General features: G+C 36.4%; 1 protein-coding gene across 1 annotated transcript in view; it reads left to right on the top strand.

The window, feature by feature from the left end:
* The first annotated feature begins 533 nt into the window (after positions 1–533).
* The window catches only part of CCDC82 (coiled-coil domain containing 82), a 741906-nt gene continuing 721335 nt past the window's right edge, over positions 534–21104 (top strand). Inside the window, exon 1 of the mRNA XM_036427709.2 lies at positions 534–603. The gene's annotated coding sequence lies outside the window, so the exon portion shown is untranslated. The remainder of the gene's footprint in view (positions 604–21104) is intronic.

Here is a 21104-nt window from a genome sequence, read left to right as displayed (position 1 = left end):
TTCTTTAATTGGCGAATATTTACTAACATCAATTAAATCACAGGTAGTTTTCTGAGAGCTGAGGATATTGTAGCACACACACACACACAAACACACACACACACACCCAAAAAAAAAAAAAAAAAAAAAAAAACCCACAAAATTTTCTGATCTTTTCCAAAACAGTAGAGAGAGATGTTTGCCTCCAGTGGAGTGATTCGGAGAGTGACTTGTAGAGATGAAATAAGAAATAAAGTGAGGATGAGGAGATAGCTCTAGAAGGAGCTTGCTGTGAACTTATGGGATTTTCCCTCCTTTGAGTAAGATAGAAATCATTGGGACAGAAAAATTAAGGGTGAGGCATGATAAGTCTGGCTTCTCTCTGGGGACAAAATTGAAAGCAATAACAAAACAAAACAAAAGTAGAAAGCGATTTCCTCACAGGAAAGATGATAGTGGTTTGGACCAGTTGACATTTGCTGATGGATTGGAGGTAGTGTGAAAGAACATGTCAATAATGATACCAAATTGTTTTTTGTTTATGTTTTTCAGAGTTTTGTTTGTTTTCATCAGAGCAACTGGAACACCTTTGCACTTCCTGATAAAAGAAGGACAGTGGCAGTGGTGAGTGAGATTACAAATTCTCTTTGGAGATATTAATTGTAAAATCTCTCTAATCATCTAAGGTCTGATATTGTGTAAGCAGTGGTTTACATTAATTTGATGTTCAGGGGAACATTTCATACTGGCTATACATTTGGGACCTATACTATGTAGATGACCATAAGACTAAATGAGGTCCCCATGGGCTCCTGGATCCCCCCTCCAGCATTTAGAAGTCAAGTGATGAGACATAATGAGCAAAGACACAGAGAAAAAGTGATCAGGTAAGATTTCGAAGGAGTCATGTGGATCAAGTGGCGTAAATGCTGCTAACAGAAAAGGGAGATGAGATTTATGAATTGAGTATGGGGTTTTATAATGTGGAGATCTTTGGAGACCTGCAATCCTCCACACCTTGCTATCGTTGCCCACTCTCTATTTATTTCTGTTTTCTTTCTTTGCTTTTGGAAGTTTCGATGTTTAAAACTTGAGATTTATGGCTGAGGGGGCAGCTAGATTTGCATAACTAGAATATAGAGATAGCATGGCTACAACTCCTTTTCACTAAACTGACAGATACCAAAGGAGCGTGATGTCCATCAGATAAAAGAGTCCTGTAAAGAAGGAGCAAGATAAGGAGGGAGAGAAAGGAAGAGAAACAGGGAATGTGGAAAAAAGCAAGTCCCAGTTTCAGAACTAAATTAAGCTAAATGATCAAGGAGAACTCACCAATGATGTCAGTAGAGTTCTGGCTGCCTTTCTGCTGGCATGCTTCTGCTTTGGGAAGTGCATACCTGAGAGATAGGGAACTTCTGCTGATCTGGGCATATCACATGTGCGTGTTAAACTTGGCTGCAGCAGGGGGAAGGAAGCTTGGATTATTTGTATGCTATGCTCTATTATGGGGCATCACAATTACCTATAAATTTAAACAAATTAGATATGATAGAGTTGTAATAGTTGTGATAGAATTCTGATTCAGTCCCCTGAAAACACCCAATGCATCTTACTGTTATGTAGATCACAAGACATTTTATTGTTATATGGAACATAATTTGAAAACTTAGGATTTACATTAGTGACTCAGCTACACTTAAATTAATGTACATGAATATCTCTCTGTCTAACTAATATCACACAGTATTTCATTTGTCAGTAAGCAAGCAAATGGGGTTGAAAGTGCCAACCAGGGAAAAGGAAAGTGAGAAAATTGTGGTATCATGGAAGCTATGGGAAGAGGGTTTGAAGGTAAGTGTAGTCAACCATTTGCATGCTTTTTATTTTTTCACTAAGCAAATACTCATAACCATACATCGTAAACTGTGCTAGCCACTGAAACACCCCCCCTACTACACACACATGCATACATGCACACACACATATAGCACAGTCATTTTTTAAAATTTATAATGGGGTTGATACATATGCTCAACTAACATTAAAGAAATATCTTTTTCACATTATGAAGAATTTTCTATGGAAATTTACATTTACTGGTGATACAAACGTATGTATTTGATTTAAAAATGCAAACTTTTAAAGAATAATAAGTGCCTCATTTATCTAACAGGAAGAACTAGAATTACCTTACTTTTTATCTGAGGAGAATTGACAATGAAATGCAATCTTAGTTTACATATTACATATAGTGATGTTTAATTTGCATGTTACTTTTATTGGATAGGATACATATTTAATCTATTCAAAAACACTGATGCTTTATTTTGTTAGTCTGAAGGTAATATAGAAGAATGCAAATCAGTTATAGGCTTATTGTTAGGCTTTTTATAATGGTAACCTGGAGGAAGCTAAAATCATTCATATGAAAGTTTAGAGAGAAAGAACTGTAGGAAAACAAAAAAAGATAAACTTGCATTTATATAATTTTTCCGTTTAATATGTTTAATGAAACTAGAAGATAATTTTTTATGTATTTTAACTTTCTTTTTTATTTTAGAATAAATGATTGCAAGGGAGTCAAAAACTCTGAACTCTGGTAGAAACTCAGGGAGAGTATTAGGGTATAGTACAACATTAAAGCCAAGAACCTGTGCTTTCATAGGGGCCTCTGAAATAAACTTCCATGTGTTCTGATACAAAATGTGTTAGGGACCTAATTACAGGCTAAGTTCTAGGAAAAAGAAAAAGGCAAAAGTTGTTAGAAAGAAAGCCAAAAGAACTTATACAGCAGCAGTCTATGTCAAATATCAGTGGGCATGAATCCAAGTTTTCATATCCAAATGGGCTTGGAGAACAAAGATGTGACTCAAGACCACATCTACATTTCCTTTCAGCAGGACTTAGGTAGGCCAACAGTTCTTAAACTTTTGTGAGGTCTCAAATACCTCTGAAAATCTGGTATTATTTATTGGTGTATCCAAAGCAACGTGAGCTTCTCTAAATATTGATCTAAAACTGGAATCCAAGGTGAGCAATGGCAGTGCTCGCAGTTGGATGTTTGACAGGACCAGGGCTTAGATGACTGTCCCAGATTAGAGGGGATCTCTGAGCAGCAGGTTGTGTCCTCCTTGAGGAAATGAGGACCAGAAAGACAGAGCATGTGTGGAAATTGCCAGTCAGGCTGTTCATGAGGAAAATACTCTAAACACATATGAGAAGTAGACGAAAAAGGAAGTAGAGAATAATTACATAGCCAGGGTCTATATGGCTGTGGTTTTAGGGAAGTTGGAGATGGGTTGGCAAGCAGGGGGCATCTTAGAGAAGCAACTGCAGATCATCCCAGAACACACAGATCAAGATATATGGGTGCTATACGGAGGGTAATTTTATGGGATATTTTGTGTGAGCCAAGAAAATATAATTAATTAATAACTGACCAAGACATTGGAAGATTCATGCAAGAATGGGCCTTCCATCTTCTGGCTGCCAGCACTGCCTCCTCCCTCTAGCCCAGAGCCATCTTTCCGCTCTGGCTCAAAGCTGCCTTTCTGTCTTCCCACACTGCCCAGAGTCCCGGAGCAGCTGGGGTGATGTGGAAGGCCTGAGTTGTCACCATGGCAATGACACAAACATCCTGTTGTGGCCTCTTGGCTCTTGCATATGCAAATTAACCCACCATCTTTGTTGGGTTAATTTACATACTCCTGATTGGTTGGTTGGCATCATGAAGGTGCGATCAATTAGCATGTTACTCTTTTATTTGTGTAGATCTCCTGGTAAAGACCTTAAAGCATTCCACCCATTTTCACTTCCTAAATATACATGTGTATAGAATTCAAGTGATTTGTCTCAAGATCTTATAACTAGTTCATGATGGAAGAAATACCATGGCCTAAGCAATTTTCACAAAAATACTATTAGTATTATAACATTTTTTCCTGTGTTGCTCATAGTGTTTCATGAGGTTTTACTACATATAAGTAACTAAATTAAGGCAGTATTTGTGTTATTAGAGATATTATGTCTCAGAAGTGTGGCACTGGCCATAGAGAACAGGAATTAACTTTCTCTCAAAAACTGGCTTCATGAGTTTGCTTGGGCTGTCAACTTCATTCTGCTTGTGTGGTGTGCCCTGTGACAGAATGACAGAAGTATTCCTTTAAGTCCCCATTTTATTCCAACTCATTTCTATTTTACCAATTAGACTTTCTTATAAATCAATAACTTTTAAAAGTCATTTTAATGTACATAATCATCAGATCATTAATGAGAAGAAATACATTGACTTTGTATACATGTTTAGCTTATATTCTACTTAGAAAGGGAGCAAGAAACAAAGAGAAAAGGATGGAGATCAGATGCCACCTAAGACGTGGGCATACTGCCTACACTAGAACTGCTCAATTTCTAGCCAAAGGCAAGCCACCTACACATTGGAGCACTTGGTGAAGGCAAACTGACTCCCCTTATTCTTCAATAAATCTCCAAACATAATTCTTTTATTTTCTATTTTGTTAATGTTCAAAGGAGGGAGGGAGGGAGGGGGAAGAGAGAGAGAGAGAGAGAGGGAGAGAGAGAGAGAGAGATGTGAGAGAGAAACATTAATTGGTTACCTCCCACATGTGCCCCAACTGGGGCTGGGGATGGAATCTGCACTCAGATATATGTCCGTGACCAAGAATGTAACCTACAAACCTTTGGTGTGTGGGCTGATTCACTGAACCACATTGGCCAGAACCACACAGGATCATTTTAAAAGGAAGTGGATTTCCTTTCACTAGATGCAGGAGAAGACATGTTAAAAAGAATGACTTGCTACACTGAGCACTTGTTTTGAAACAGCTTACCTTGGCCTTGCTGCACATCTAAAGTAAAGGGTGTGTGTGTGTGTGTGTGTGTGTGTGTGTGTGTGTGTGTGTGTGTGTGTGACTATCTGTTTGGTTTGTAAAACTGAACATTTATATGTATTTAAGATATATACAACACATAGCATTACAGGGAATAGGCCGTTTGTGCCAAAATTTTGCATTCATTTCAGCTTTTTAAACATTGATTTATTTCAGTTATTTCCCAGTCAAAACAACAGACATTTTTCTTCTCTAGAATTGGGTATCATGATTAGAATTCTGTTCACTATACTCTCTTACGTTGTAAAAAAACAAAAAAGAAACAAACCCAAAAACCAGATTACTATGCTTACATTGGTACGTAAGCTAAAGTAATAAAGCATGAACAGTGTCCATACATGCTTAAAATAGCAACCACTATATATGTTGTTGATTGAGTTTATGACACACCCTGGGGCTTAGCTGTTGCAGGAGGGGGTTAAACTGGTCATTCAAAAGTAGGTTAAAGGTTTGGCATGACACCTCCCATTGGATCCATCTGAGAATGCCAGAGTACACACTAAGCCATTTCTAACTAAAAATAAAAATGACCAAGTTCATCCTGTATACAAACACTCAGTTACTTCTAATTATAGTGTGATCTACCCTGATTTACCTAGGATAATAGGTGTTCTGTTTATGGAATTTTCAGTGCTAAAACCAGGAGATTCATGATTAAATGTGACTGTTGATCAACCTGTGTTATTTAGGTAACATAATTAAGTTGAGTCACGTTACTACCAAAACTGACAAACCACTATCGTATTAATTTCATTTGTTATCCCAGTAGAATATTTATGCTCAATATTAAACTACTGGATCTGGTTCTGTTCTTTAATTCTCTGCAAGACTTCTAGGCAACACTGGAATCTCCTTAAGAAGCATTGCCGTAATTGCTATCGGCTACATTTACATTCTGTTTTCAGCAGCTCCTAGTCACACATTCAGATTGAAGAGGAGCTCAGAATTATTCGTTAAGCACATCTATTGGGGTTATAAATAAATATTAATAATTTGCACCTATAAAAATGGTAAAGAAACTAACTTGAACTGTCAAAATCTATTCAAAATAGAACTTGGGCTTGAATAAAAACATCTGGGTCATACATTCTCTCTCTGTGAGATGTGTAACAAATAGCCCTGAATTCACACACAACATCCTGGATCCCCTTTCCAGACACTGCCATCAGCCTGTCATGAGGCATTTGCCTGGGATCTGGATTCTTTCAGTCTCTACATGGAACTTGATTGAATCTCACTTTTATCTTGCCAGGACTCCTGTCAGATTAACTTAACTGCATCAGCCCAAAATTTGGTAAAGTCGGATCAAAATCAGATTAAAAATTGGTCAAATTCTTCACTGATTTCTAAAGTCTAAAATATTTAATTTTTTGTTTAAAAAATTTAGTGCCACTGCCTTATCACAACTTCCCGTTTGTCTATTTATCTTACAACCTTTTTTACATGCCCCTCATTATAGTTTGAACTCACCTACCTGTTATGTTTTATGTCTGTAGACTTGTTCATGCCATTTTTGAGTGGCAGTGTCCTAACCTTTTGATCATGCATGATAGAACCCCATTGTCTTACAAAAAAAGTGCCATCTTCTTCCTCAAGCATTCCTGATTACTTTTACCTTAATGTCTGCTCTTTGGCATTAGACTCCTGCATCGGAGACATGTTTTAATATCTGTCTATCCTGACACATCTCTCTTCAAAGCTTCACTAATTAAGCATTAATTGCTTGTGCCCTCCAGTATTTCTTTATGTGCTTCTTAGTAGTCTGAAGTTTATTACCTTCCTCCTTCTTCAATTAAAATATATTGTCCAAAGAATTTAATACTGAAGAATATTAAAGACATATTATTTGGAATGGGTCTTACTTAATAGTGTGCTTAAGGAGTACAAACCAGGTAACAGAAGCTTTAGTTTCCATAAGCAAGTTGGACAATCAATCTAGCACTATAATATCTGTCAGACTATTCAATAATTGTGAAGTCACTAATTCTTTATAAGTAAAACTAGAGGCCCGATCTGTGGGGTGACTGTAGGGCGATCAGTGGAGAGAAGGACCTGTTGGCACCTGCCTTGTCTGCCTGGGGCCTGTGGGCTGGGGGCAGCACCTGCATCAAGCATCTGCCCCCTGGCAGCCAGTGCATGTCATAGCAGCCAGTCATTCTGAGGTATTAGGCTTTTATAAGATGAGAATTATAGTAACATAATCCTTGATTTTTGTGTGTATAAAAAACTATACATATTAACCCCCTTTAAATTGTAAAGCATTATACAAATGAAAGCATGATGTAGGCATGACCTCAATTTTAATAATTGTAATTATTTTTGTTTAATAGAGATATAGTAGTCAGAATATTGGACTGAATGGTAGAAGAAGAAAGACTATATAGAGATGGAGAAATATAGTTTGTTATGTATCTCAAATCACACTCAAAAAGCTAGCATTTATTCTTTGAAAGTAGGGAAGGGTGAGAATCAGAAAAGTGTTTCCCACTGGGAAACAGTAAGAGTAGGAGGTAGCACATCTCTTCCTAAGCACTTAAACACTGAAATTTTTCTCTGCTTGGGCAGCTGTCTTTAAAGAAGAATCAGTACAGCCACTCAGTTCTCAACTAGACACAATATTTCTCTCTTCAGGCAATAATTACCCCCCAGTTATCTCTTCCAGACTTAAATGGCCCTTCTTCTGGGCTAGGTCCTCAGTGAAGCCACTGCTGATTATTCATTCTTTTCACACTGATCTTTGCCATACTTAAGCAATCTCTGCCAACTTCTTCCTACGGGTCTTTAAAAGTGGCAAGGAATACAAATAAAATAAATACTGCATGGAACGAAGAACTTATAAAACCACCCTTAGAGAATATCAATTGTCAAACTGATTTTCTCCTGTTAGTAATTATTGGTGGAATTCAGGTCCCTAATTTGAACTTTTGCTCTATTTTGAAAGCAAAGATTTTTTCTGAGGAAATAAGGAGTTTGTTTCATGGTTTAAATAGCCATTGGCTTTTTAGATTAATTTAAGCCATATTGCTTTATTAAGGTTTTAACATATGAAATAATTGACTAAATTTGACTCATTAATATGAAGTTGGAATATCCATGGGAGAAGTCCAAGAAGTCATTTTCATTTTCTAATGGCCTAGAATCAAAGCACAGCCAGTTAGCTAAATGAGAAGCTATTAGCTTGTTTGTTTGAGGCCCAAAGAAAGGATAATGTAATTGCTAGGTTTTCTTTCCTACTGTAGATATGAGCCAGGCACATTTCCCCCCCATCAAAGTCAATCATTGTAGACGGCCAGTCTGACCAAGAGCATTAAAAAGATTTCTCCTCAATTATAAGGGCTTTTAAAAATGTTGCCTGCATTCTATTAAACTCTTTAAGCTCTCTTATTCAATTTGTCTGAGAAAAGTTCTGTAGTACTAAATTACAAGCTTACATTTCTCAAGAGACTAGACATTCACTGAGCAATGCAAAACTAGAGGTGGAGAAGAGTAAGCCATATTTGGGGATTAGGGTTCTTCTGGGGCTTTACTTAAAATAAAATGCTGAGTCCTTGCACTGCTATTCTTGAGGAATGTTTACCACAAGCATTTTATGGTACCAAAGGATTTCTTTCTTTTGTTACTAGTCAGTAAATTCCATTATCCAATGCTATCAATTTTGATTTAGCAATAACTTGCCTATTTCCTTTGTCATCTAAGCTTTCTAATATGAAAAGCTAGTAAAGGTGCAGCCTTCATTCAAATGATAAGAATTGGGAAACTGAATTGCATTTTTATTTATATTAGTTTATGCAAAAATAAGCTAAATAGCTGTCAAAATGTCAAGGAACTAGCAGCATAATAAGGTTACCACCTTCACAGAGTTTATTTGATTTGCCCTTTGCTTATAAACATTATAAAAGGGTGATTATCAATGAACATATATTTTGACAGTGTGTCTTGAGATTTTGAGAAACAAAAACTTCATTAGAAATGGAAAATCTGTGCTATTTATAATTCATATATTTACAAATTGATGGGAATTTTTCATACAGACCAGGAAGGGAGACTTGAAATATCCTATGCAGCCCTTTTATACTTTAGATGGCAAAACTAAGGTCCAAAAATAGACAACTTCTAGGTGACTACATTTAGTGGGGCCAGTGGACATTTCCCACCTTACAATATTTTTTTTTCTTAGGAAGGAATAGATTGTGTACTGAATATTTGTGTTCCCTCAAAATTGATATGTCAAAACCCTACCTTACAATATGATACTATTAGGAGGTATGATCTTTGGAAGATGTTCAGATTAGATGAAATCTTAAATGTGGAGCCCTTGTGAATGGAAAGAATGTCTTTCTAAATCCCCTCATAATGGGATTAGGGCTGGCTTCCTCTCTCTGAGAGGAAGTGGATACAATACTTTGATAGTATGCAACCTGGAAGAGAGCTCTCACTGGATCCATCATGCTGACACCTTGATCTTAGACCGCCAGCTCCCAGGATTGTAACAAATAATTTCCTGTTGTTTATAAGCCAACCAGCCTATGGTACTTTCTTACAGCAGCCTGAGCAGACACAAACAGACTGGAAAACTGACAAGATTAAATATTAGACATTCAAAAGTTTAATATTAAATACACTTCTTTCTGAGAGCCAACGCCTATTACAGGACTTGTGCTGATGCAAATGAATCTGTTGACTCTGTATTGAAGATAAAATATCTCATTTAATCAGTGTTAACCATATTTAAGTGGTTCAAACTCCTTTATCAGCCTTCTTCATGTAATGTGCACATTTCTTAGACTCAGTAACCAGATACTGTGAGCAGCTATGACAATTTGAAGCTCTTAGCACCTTGTCTTTAGCTGATGGCTTTATCTCAGGGCCTCTTCTCTTTAATGAATTGGATTCACTCAGTTTCAGAAATTCATAGCTCAAAGCTCACAAATTAAAACAGTTAAGAGCCCAGATAAGATTATTCCTTCTGTTTGTCATGCAGTCACAGGACATTTCTGTTCACATACACACAGAGGCTAGTTATTATGACTCAAAAGATTTTGAAGCCATTTTAGACATTTATTCATGCTCCTTTAACACCATTAAAGAATAATAATCCCCACCCAACAGAAAAAGGCTGAACCACACTTTTCACTTTGCAAAAACACTTACAGCATCATTTTCACTTTACTTTTCTTTAGCATACATGTGGTAAAGTATGTTAGAATTTTTGAAAAATACCCAATTTCTCCACTTGATAATCTTAGGAAAGAAGGAAGGTTAACTGAAAGATACCAGAATTCTCTTTTGTTTCCTTGTTTTCTATTCTTAGGTTCTCCCAACCTAAACCATCACCTTCAGGAATATTTATCCCATGCCATGTGATTAAATTAGCTTTTTATTCACCAGAGAAAAAGATATTAATTTTTTTTAAGGTATTCCTTTTTTCCTTGGGGAAAAAATTGAAATGAAATTTTTCTCTCTGGTTTCTGTAAGTGCTATTTAACAGTGCAGTTCAGTGCTATCCTGACTGACTGACTCATGCATTCTCCAGGACATCAGGCTGTGAGGTAAAAGTCTAGGGCTTTCAAATTATGACTGCCATAACTAAGTTTTCCTTTTTCACTCCCTTCCACTCTTTTTTTTTTATTCTTTGACACTTTCTTCTTACTTAAAAAATATATTTCACTCTCAAACTGACCTCAGTTTGAATACCAAATCCACCACTTAGCAAATGTAAATTTAGACTAGTTATTAATAATTTCTAAGCTCTAAATTCCTTTCTTCAGATAGGAATGACATATTCTTGGGGAAGTATGTATTCAATTCTTTTTTAAATACTAGGTTATTTGTCATTTGGTTATTTGTCCTAATGATTGACATGCAAGTGTCCTTTATATATTCTGTATATACATTCATTTTCTTTTTTCTTTTTGTGTGCAGCTTTTCTGCCCCTTTATTTAACAGAAAAGGGTAGAGCAAAGGAAAATTGTGAATAATGAAAATATTTTATATCATGTGATATCCAACTGTGTATATTTGTTAAAGTTCTATTTCCTATATTTAAATTGATGAATTATATAAAATTAAACCTTTTTAAAAACTGAGCTTCAAAAACTAGAGATGATAGTTGATAAGTTTAAAAATAAAAATTTTTCTGTATATTCATAGTAGTCATTGACATTTTAAAATTTATAAACATATAAGTATAAACTACAATATATGAAACTAAGCACTAATCTATAATGTCCATGTTTTAGTTAAATAAATTCTGCACTAATATATCAAGCAACATCAGGTTTATTCTTCCTTTTCTTCTTCTGTTTATAAGAATTGACTTGCAAGGTACCGTCACAGGGAGATCCTTGTCCTCTTCTAAGCAATGCTGACAAGATGATAAATGCTACTGCTGATAGCTTGAGTGTATGTGATAAAGTGGGGCTTTAAGCAATGATGATAAATAATAACCCAAAAACAGGGTATAGAGACTGCCTTTTTGTTATGGCTACTTTACCCAAGTTTAAATTGCTCAACATTTTCTCAAAATATGTCTGTCAGTTTATCAAAATATGTGTGTCAGTTGTGATTACAAACACAACTTAGATTTCGGTCGCATATACAACACTTTCTAGCCTGTAAACACATGTACCTGACATCTGTGTTCTCCACTTCCCATGCTTCTCTTGTAGATTTACTTTAAGTTTTAAATGTTAGTATATATGAAGGGCTTCTGAATACCTGGTGAGCAGTACTCTACATTTCTTTTTTTTTTAATCAACACCTGAGGATATGCTTATTGATTTTAAAGAGATGAAGGGAGGGAGGGTGGGAGGAGGGAAGGGAGGGAAAGAAGGAAAGAGAAAGATAAAGGGAGGGAGGGAGGGAGGGAGGAAGAGAGAGAGAGAGAGAGAGAGAGAGAGAGAGAGAGAGAGAGAGAGAGAGAGAGAGAGAAAAGAGAGAGAAGAGAGAGAGAGACATCAATCAGTTGCCTCCTATACTTGCCCCAACCCGGGACTGAACCTGCAACCTAGATATGTTCTCTGAACAGGAATTAAACCCACAACCTGCTGGTGTATGGTGTGACATTCCAACCAACTGCGTCTTCTTGACCAGGGCTCATCTACATTAAAAAAAAAAAAATCCTGATCACGCATCCAAATCATGTCTTTAGTTATTACCAAGCATTTCCATGTTATGCCTGATCTTTCACTCCAAGGCATGTTTTGACACTTTCATAACATTGGCAATGCCATCTAATAAGTATTCTGTACAGACTAACTCATGTTATTTTACAACTCTGTGAGCAGGGATCAATTTCTTTGATAGATAAGGAAAGTAAGGCTTAGACACTTTAAAGGAATTATCCCAGAATACTTAAATCATAACTGATTAAGTTTAGACTCAAATTCATGTATTCTAATGTCAAGCCAATAGCTAATATTTATATTAGTGAGCACTGTTCTCTGACCTAAAGGCCCAAGCCAATACCGTTTGTTGCGCTCATTATATTCATTCTGGTTTCCTGAGGGAGAGGGGGAGAGAGAGAAGCAGTTCATATATATGTATATATAAAGTAGAGAGAAGGGAACAAATACAAATGGGAGAGTTCTTGGCTGAGCACACCATGTAATTATACCATCATGGGATGTCTTCAGAGAGGCAGTATGCACAATGCCATCTCAGAACAGGGAGGACATTTATTTTTCTGCCTTTTCCCTCTCATCTTTTTTTTTTTTTTTTTTAATATATTTTTACTGATTTCAGAGAGGAAGGGAGGAAAGAGAGATTAAAACGTCAATTTTGAGAGAGCCAGCATGGACCCTATGGGGGATCAAACCCACAACCTGGGCATGTTCCCCTACCTGGAATCAAAAATAGTACCTTTCAATCCCCAGGCCAATGATCTATTCATTGAGCCAAACCAACTCGGGCCCTTCTCATATTTTATGTTTCTCTTGTCATCATCTGTTTTATGGATCATTTCTTTCTCTGAATACCCAGTTTGTTTCCCTGGACAAGCCAGGTGGCTAAAGGAAAGGCTAGAGCAACTAAGGATGCTCTTTGGCAAGGGAGCAGGTTAACAGTCACTCTTCAGCAGAAACACTACTCACAGTGTTGTTTGAGCTGTAACAACGATGGCTTTAGCAGTAGCTGTTTGCTTCCATGGGGCCAGTCAAGGAATGAGTGAGTGCCAGGGCCACTGTGGTGAGAAATCAAGGTCAATGTGCCAGTCTGGGCTGATGCATAAACCAAATATGATATACCTGACAAGAATTGTTGGCACATGTGTATTTACTATCCTTCTAAAACTTTGCCTCCTTCAGCAAGCTTTCTGGTGGTTTTTGAGGTGTATTTTTGTTCTTAATTATTATCTTTTTTTAATTTTACTGTGGTCAGAGGAAAAACAGTAAACCCAAATGGAAAATATACTTATGCCAGTCCAATAACTCCCTAGTTCCTGCAATTTATATTTTAAACTAGTTGGCATGGCATATGAACACAATCACAATCATAGCCTCAACTTTGCATTTCAGTCATATCTCCTTACTATCTAAGCAATCCATATTCCTAAATGTATCCTTTGTTGCATCCATATAATCAGATAACATGTCTTCTGATAATAAACAACCTAGAATCTCAGTGTTTTCCAATGTGAAACATATATTTCTCATTCATGCCAGTGTGCATTATCTACCACTCAGCTGAGTTTTGCTTGGTTCACCTAGTTTTAGATGGGGTTAGCCTGGCTTGTCTGGACTAGCTTCAGATGGTCTCCATTTGTCTTGTTATCCTGTAATCTTCTTACACAGAATGGTCAATGATTTCCTCATACATAAGGATTAAACTCAAGAAGTGATACAGAAATGCATGATGCCTTTTCAAGCTCCTGTTCATAACATTACTTCATACTCAAGTCTCACTCAAATCAAATTATATAGCCATGCCCAAAATCAATGGATTAAGTATCAAAATGCAACCATATTGCAGCATGGCAGACATAAGAGAAGAAATAGGTATTTGTGAAAATGAATACAATCAAATAAGTCCTCAAGTATCTCATTATCTTTTGTGCCTGTGTTTCTTCTAGCTTATTGCCTAGAATGTCTTTGAATCAGTGATTTCTATTATGAAGTGAAGGGATTATTAAAGTGCCAATGCTGGTTAAAGACAGGATATGGCCTTTAGACTTACATGACCCTCAGTTCAATATATTCCCTGCCATTCACTAACTTATGCAAATATTCTTTCAGAGCTCAATTTATTCATCTGTTAAATGGGAGTAATATTTTACCTGACTCACTGTATTTTGAGGATTATGCATATGTATTACTCAGGTTAGGATAATTTAATTGCTACAATAAAACAACAACACAAAGACAGAAACAGAACATATCTCAGTAGTTTAACAATATTCACATTTATTATTGATTCACATAAAATCCATTATAGCTGTGTCTGATTACAAGGTTCTTTTTCAAGCAGAAATGCAGAATTCTGGCCTCTTGCATTTACAATATAGCCATTTTAATCACATCACAATCATGTTTTCCATTAAAAAAGCGAAGCGGAAAAAGCAACCCCAGATTTACAAGCACACAGACCCAAAACGGCTATCCATAGATTTGGCTCCCCCTTGATTGCTCAGAATTAGCCACAAAACCCCAAGATGAGAGGGGGCTCTGGACTGTCATTCTTGGCTAAGAAGTTGTCATGGAATGGAAATATAGATCTTTGGTGTTTAGCCCTCTTTGCAACATGGTGTAGAGTACACAGCCCTTTACACCTATTACTCACTCTATACATAATGCTTATTAAAAGTAGTCAAGCCCTAACCCGTTTGGCTCATTGGATAGAACGTTGGCCTGCGAACTCAAGGGTCCCAGGTTCAATTCCAGTCATTGGCATGTACCTTGTTTGCTGGCACATCCCCAGTAGGAGGTGAGTAGGAGGCAGCTGATTGATGTTCCTCTTTCAGATGTTTCTAACACTCCCTCTCCCTTCCTCTCTGTAAAAAAATCAATAAAATATATTTTTAAAAAGGTAGTCAGATATTTCATGAAAGAAAGCATACAAAAATAAAATAAAAATGAACATAAATTGTGAAAGTTATAGTTAGGTAAAGAATTAACTTAGAAATTTTGAAACTTTTCATTGGCATGCCACTGTTTAGTGATATTTGAGCATTTCAGTTTCATTGTTTTCATTGTGCAATACCATTCTAGGTCTTAAAATTGCTCTGGTTTTTAAAGTGAAAATGAACTAAAATTAGTGCTTTGAGAAATTCATCACACATTTCCATTCTCTTCTGACCCATCTCACATAAATCAGGATGTAATGTGAAGCCTGCTAGTTTGCAGTTAGAAAATCAGGGCTGAAAATTATATATGCCCATCTTGAATATCTCTATAGACTATTTCAATAATTAGAAGTTATTGTTAATAATTATAGACCCATGTTTGTTCTCAAAATTATCATTATAGCTGAGTTTCTATCGCAAAGTTGCAACAACAGTTTTTCTCAACATAAACTTGTTAGATATTTCTAAATGTTTCATGTCTCTAATCTCACTTGTCCAAATGACTTACCCAACTGTTCTTAGTGGGCAATCATGGGTCTTCACAATACTATTACCATTTATTAACTGCTTTGGTAAATCCCCTTCTTGTGACTGAGAAGTAGTTATCTGGTGACCATTGCTTTATAAATGAAAACTTTGCATGTTTTAAGCATGGGGCAACCATACTGAAGTTTACCTTTGCCAAGCCTGCTGTGGAGTGACTGCTAATGGTAGGAGTTGGAGATTTATCACTAGAAAATCAGCAAATCTGAATTTTAGTAGACTCTATGTTGGACTCAGAGCATTATGATAGGAATTTCAACACACAATGATAATTTTCCCCTATGGGAATACCTCTGACTAAAGATGTAAAACAGTGTTCTTCAGAGTAGGTATTTTCTTAGATGACCCAGATGTGATTCTCTACAGATAAGTGTTTCACCCATAGAGAGTTGGTTCAGAAAAATAAACCGTGTACTCCCCACACTAACCTCAAAGTGAAGCATCTGTGGGCCAAGCAATTTATCTTATTTTCAAGATTCAAACCTGACTTTAGAGCACATGAAAAGGTTGGGGTGAAATGTATAAATACTGAAAGGGCACAGAATGGTCATTTTTAATTGAATGGAGGGAAAATGGTATATTTTTCCTCTTTATTCTTTGCACCACCTCAATGTTCTGTTCCTATTCAAAGGACTGGAAAGGGAGCCAGAAGAAAAGATGGGTTTGACAGAAGCAAGAGGTGTTTCCTTGACATCAACTTACAGAGGAATGACCTCTAAAACTATATATTTCTTTGGGGTTCAACTCATAGACCCTGGTCCAAATGGAAGATTTCTCAGTGGCCTTTTGAAAGTAACACAACCCAAGGCGTTAAGTACTGTTGGAAAGCATGGCAAGCTCTTATTTTATCTGAATTAAATTTGGGTGTTCTTTACCTAATTATTCTCACAAGAACACCTTCCTACTTTGTCAAAGTAATGTGCCACCTTGTGGGAATTATCTTTGAAATGCAAATTTGCTGTATAATACCCATTCCCCCACTAATATTTTATATCTATTAAATTATTTTCTGGAGTCAACAACCCTGCTTTCCTGTTCAGTAGAAACTGTAGTTCTTAATGGAGGCTACACACACACACACACACACACACACACACACACACACACAATAGTGATTATTTCTATAAAGATTACACTATTAATCAAGGATCTCCCAAATAGTCCAGGGCAGCTCACTGAGTTAGGCTCTGATTTGGAAAATTGTTTTGTCGCAGTGGAGGAGCCAAGGATACACTCCTTCTCAGCTGTGACATTTGTAGTCCACAGGAATGTTTTAAGCATATATTGTCTTAATACAACACATTTATTGCAATTAGCACTGGGGAATTTTATTTTTATTCTGACAATATTATTTATATTTACAGTGTCTAGATACCCATTTTCCCTCCTTTAAAGCCTTTGGAAAAGCAAATAGATAGGTTTGAGGTTTGAAAAAATGTGTGAACTCTTCCCTCTTGTGCTCCTACTCCATTTTTTTTTAATCCTTCTGACAGAGCAGTTGTTCTAGAGAACAAATCGATTTTGTCACTCCACTGATTAAAACCAAACTGGTGGTGACCCATCATCCAGTAGAAAGATGTCTAAGCACCAGCACAGTGTAAAAGGACTCTGAGACCTGCACCAGGCCTTCTCTGCAGTTTCTGATGATCAACTACACTAACTTGTAGTTTTTTTCTGGAGTCCTGCTTCTCTCCACCGCATTGTCTGTAAACATGCTGAATATCTGTCTAACCTAGCTTCTGGCTTTTCTAGAGTTGGCCCAAGCCCAGCTCCTAATATGAAGCCTTTTTGAAAACTCCAAAATATGAGCTATGATAGTTCTTTAGAATCCCAGCACAGAGTGTGTGTTTTTTGTTTTTTACTGATTTGGAATTATTGTTAGCTGTCTTTTCTATTCAGCTGTCATCACCTGGAGAGAGATATTAATGTATTTATATTTTACAACTTGCATAGTTCAGTTTTTCTGGAAAACACACACACACACACACACACACACACACACACACACACGAGACTCAGGAGAGCCAATGGTATAATTTCAGTTCAAATCCAAAGACCTGAAAGCAGTTGGTGCAAATTTGAAGGCAGGAGAATAATGTACTGAGAGATAATCAGGCAGAGGAAGCAAATTCTTCTTTACTCAGACTTTTTGTTTCAGTCAGCCCTTCACAGATTGGATAAGGCCCACCCACATTAGAGAAGACAGTCTTTTTACTCAGTCTACCAATTCAAATGTTAATCTCATCCAGAAACACCATCACAGAGATACTTAATGTTTACTCAAATATATCAAGGTGCCCTGTGTCTCAGTAAAGTTGACTTATAAGATTAAACAGCCATTACAAGTGTGTGCAGGAAGGAAGGAAGGAAGGAAGGAAGGAAGGAAGGAAGGAAGGAAGGAAGGAAGGAAGGAAACAAAAAAAGCCAAAATCCTTTTACTCTAAAATTGTGCTTCCAGTTCGGGTGAGAAGTTTTGAAGAAAAAAATGAAAAGGGCAACTTTCAGATCTTGAGGGATTTACCTATATAAAAATAGATGGAAGTTGAGAATTTTTATATCTAATAAAATGGAGCTTATGACTTTTGTGATTGTGACATCCTGTCAGTTATGAGAATATTAAAACAAGAAATGATTCTGATGGCCTTCATCCACCACACATCCCTAGAGCATTCTTGTGCTGGATTTTCTGGAGCTCAAAGCCTCTTAGCAGAGAAAATCTATTGAATAGTTTTGTGGGCAGATGGCACAATTCTCCATCAAAATTGCTTTTGTTCTGATAAACAGGTACATCTAGGAAAACACTTTTGGGCAATATGGCTATCCCCACTTGAAGGTAGGAATTTCCAGTTTTTCACTGGACTTTGACACTTTGAACTAACTGAACATTAAAGAGTAAAGCTGGATTTACATAGAGGTAGGGATATGTGAGACAGAAAATGTTAATATGGGTCTACCTATATAGATATATATACAATGCTTTGTAAAACTTCACTAGCAATGATTATGTTACTCCTAATGACAATGAAAAGCTATCTCTAATAATAAAAGTGCAATATGTAAATCAACTGAACGGTGAAGAGCAGAATGACCTTCCAGACGACCTTCTGGATGACGCCAGAGCTGTGAGGGCCTACCCTTGCACGAATTTCATGTATTGGGCCTGTAGTCCAATAATATATGGAGAGATATTGCTATAGGTAAATATAGTGCAACTACAGACCCAATGCACAAATTCATGCACTGGTGGGGTCTGGCAAGCCTGTCCTGATGGAGCTTCAATGGGAGTGGGCTCAGCTCAGGGGAGGAGCTGCAGGCAGTTGGCTGGCCATCATGCCCTTGATCAGGGTGTTGGGGGCTGATCTGGGGTGGGGACAGCTTGGGGGAGGGACCATGGGAAGACTTTAGGGCATGTTCAACCCATCTTGCTCTATCCAGATTGGCCAAATGTCAGCAGTAAACTAAGTTATCAGTTAGAGCCTTCCCCTTGGTGGTTAGTTCACATCATAGCAAGTGGTTGAGCGGACTTAGCATATCATTAGAATATTACACTTTGATTGGTTGAATGGCTGACTAGACAACCAGATACTTAGTATATTGGGTTTTTATTATATAGAAATACATATGTACTATCTACTTTATTACTAATTTACAATTTAGGTGATATTAATGATGCTAAAGAAGAAATTGAGAGTTTAGAAAGCACAGACAACCTACACCAGGGAAAAAAATGCACTAAATGGAAAGGGCAATATTCTAACCCAATCTGACCACAGATACAAGCCCTAAATTCCCCTTATGGCATTTCTCTTCAGCTCAGGGAGATAAGAAGTTGTTCAAATGATTCCATTCAATCTTGACACTAGAATATTATTTTAAATAGAAATAGCCACCTGGATAAAACATCAATATATAAAAATAACGTAGTTGTTTTTTTAGTTGGTAAAAATGGCTAAATTTTGGACAGAATAATTGAACCATAATTCTCATAGTTTAAATAATCTGTGCACATCACAGTATGAAGATTATATAGTGGGTTCTGTTATAATTGCAGTCTTTTTCTCTAAAAAAAATAACCCTTAATGGATATGGTGGAGTTTACATTTTATTTTAAGCTAGGCACTTTTCTCTTTAATCATCATTGACCCTTTTTTTACAATGTGGTCTAATCTGCTAGGGAATTTTCACATTTTGCTCCAGTGTTTGTTTATAAACTTGTGCCAATTTATATGAACCTTATGTATAATGTTATCAGATTTTCATGGTGGCCTGTGTTCCCTCATATATGTGCTCTGTTCCTGACTGGCCACATTTGTATAAAGATACAGCTGTCTCTAAACTGACTCCCTTGTGTCTATATCTCATATTCTCTTTGGTGGTCTCATTCCCCACAGAAATAGAATCACCATGAAATGATAGGGTTAAAAAAAAACACAAAAAACTAATTTTAGGGTAAAAATCCCTTTTTACTTGGAGATGGAACTGAAATCAGATCCTTCTAGAATCTAGGACAATTTGTGTCAATAGTAGTTTAGGTGTAACTCAGCAGAATTGTGACACACCTTTGTTTCCAATTGAATGGGGCTAAATATGTTTGGTACTTGACCTGTAGTTTAATGTTGTTCTGCTTACTTATGTTTGCTTTTGTTGTTTGTCTTTGGGTATTGTATTAAAATTATTTCTAAAACCACTGTCCAAAAGTCCCCCTCCCACTATGTTGTCTTCTTGAAGTTTTATAGCTTCAGGTCTTAAATTTAAGTCTCTAATCCATGTCAAGTCAATATGTGAGAGTAGTAAAAGATGGGGTCTAATTTTATTCGTTTGCTTTTTAATATCAATTTTTACCAGCACTATTAATTGAAGAGATGATCTGTCCTTCATTTTAGCTCCCTTTTCAAATAACAGTTGACTACATATGCATGGATTTATTTCTGGGCTCTCCATTCTTTCTTATTGGTAAATGTGTCTGTTTTTATGCCAGTGCTATGCACTTTTGATTACTATAAATGTATAATAGAGTGTTAATTCAGGACGTGTGATGCCTCCAACTTTTTTTTTTCATGATTACTTTGGCTATACCAGTTCTTTTTGTGGATTAATGTAAATTTTAGGTTTATTTTTTCTGTTTCTGTAAAAAAAATATGCCTTTGAAAATCTTGGTAGGGATTGCATTAAATCTATAGATTGCTTTTCATAATGTGAATATTTTTACAATATTTATTCTTCCAATCCTGGAACATATGGAAGTTTCTCTTTTTTGGGTGTGTTTTCTCCAATTTCTTTTAATCATTGGCATGGTCTCAGTGTATAGATCATTCACCTACTTGCTTGAATTAATTTCTAAACATTTTGTGTTTGATACTCTTGTACATTGGGCTTGTTTTCTTTATTTCTTTTTCAGATAACTTGTTGTTAATGCATAGAGATACATCTGATAATTGTATATTGATTATGTATCCTGAAACTTTACTAATTGTATTGATTAGTTCTAACAAGATTTTGGTTGAGCCTTTAGGATTTGTACGATCATGTTATCTGCAAACAGAGACATTTTTACCTATTCCTTCCTTATTCTGATGCCTTTTATTTCTTTTTTTAGCTAGAACTCTAAGTACTAT

Source organism: Pipistrellus kuhlii, unplaced genomic scaffold, assembly GCF_014108245.1.
Source record: "Pipistrellus kuhlii isolate mPipKuh1 unplaced genomic scaffold, mPipKuh1.p scaffold_m20_p_9, whole genome shotgun sequence".
In the NCBI taxonomy this organism is placed as follows: Eukaryota; Metazoa; Chordata; class Mammalia; order Chiroptera; family Vespertilionidae; genus Pipistrellus; species Pipistrellus kuhlii.
This window is presented reverse-complemented; position numbering and strand designations above follow the sequence as displayed.